Source organism: Chiloscyllium plagiosum, chromosome 7 (genome assembly GCF_004010195.1).
Source record: "Chiloscyllium plagiosum isolate BGI_BamShark_2017 chromosome 7, ASM401019v2, whole genome shotgun sequence".
NCBI classification, from domain to species: Eukaryota; Metazoa; Chordata; class Chondrichthyes; order Orectolobiformes; family Hemiscylliidae; genus Chiloscyllium; species Chiloscyllium plagiosum.
This window is the reverse complement of record NC_057716.1, coordinates 22,250,711-22,251,762: the sequence shown is the minus strand read 5'-3', so window position 1 is coordinate 22,251,762 and position 1,052 is coordinate 22,250,711.

Here is a 1,052-nt window from a genome sequence, read left to right as displayed (position 1 = left end):
AGCTTTTGTCTGAAAGAATGTAACTTAAAGCTTTCCTATACTTTACATATTTGTGTAAATGCAATAACTGAGCTTTCTGAAAAAACTTCAGATGTCTAATTCATGTTTTGAAAAATAACCAGACCATTTAAGTAAAACCGACCAGCAAGATAGACATGCAAAACCTCGGCTGAGAGAGAATGACACTCTCACCTCTAAACCAGAAGGCTTTGGTTTCAAATGCCATTCCAGAGAGACTTGAGTACAAAATTTAGAAGGGCCAACACCCCAATGCAGTTCTGAGGGAGTACCTCAGTTAAAGAAGGGCTGACATTCTCTTCTGGAGGCTAAAGCAAGCCATAATCTGCCCTCCAGGAAGGATGTGAGAGATCCACCAAAAAAGAGCAGCAAATTTGCAGGCAGTGAGATTGCACAAAAAGGCCATGATGATGGTGTGTTCTGAGGAAGGGTCACTTGAGCCAAAACGTTAACTCTACTTTCTCTTCACAGATGCTGCCAAACCTGCTGAGCTTTAACAGCAATTTCTGTTTTTGTTTCTGATTTACGTCTGCAGTTCTTTCAGTTTTTATGACTATGTACAATCTTCTCGGTGTTTTCTGAGTGATAAAGATTGACTGGAAGCCTGGAGGGACAATCTTGACTCATAATGAACTGCAAGGAGTCCCTGAATGTGAAAAAAAATCCAGTGAAAAATGAAATAATAATATTAAAATAACAATAATAAAAATAGTTGTTTGGTAGCAAAGAGCCTCAGTGTTACTGGGAAAGATAAATGTTAATCATCCATAAATGGTGCATTCTCCAAGGGCTCAGGTCTATTAACCAGTGTCATGGTGACAACCCTCATTTGTTATAAATGCTGTTTTTTCTTTCGAGATGGTTTTCTTGCCAATAGTCCTGAAGAGTGCAAAGTGAAAAGCTTTCACCAAGTGTCATTTTTTCTCTCTCTCTAAAAGGGGAAACAAATCCACCTGATCTCAGTCAGGTCATTGTCCCCAGACACTGACACTCCACAGGCTCCCTGCGCATGCGCGCGCATCCTCCCGCCCCCC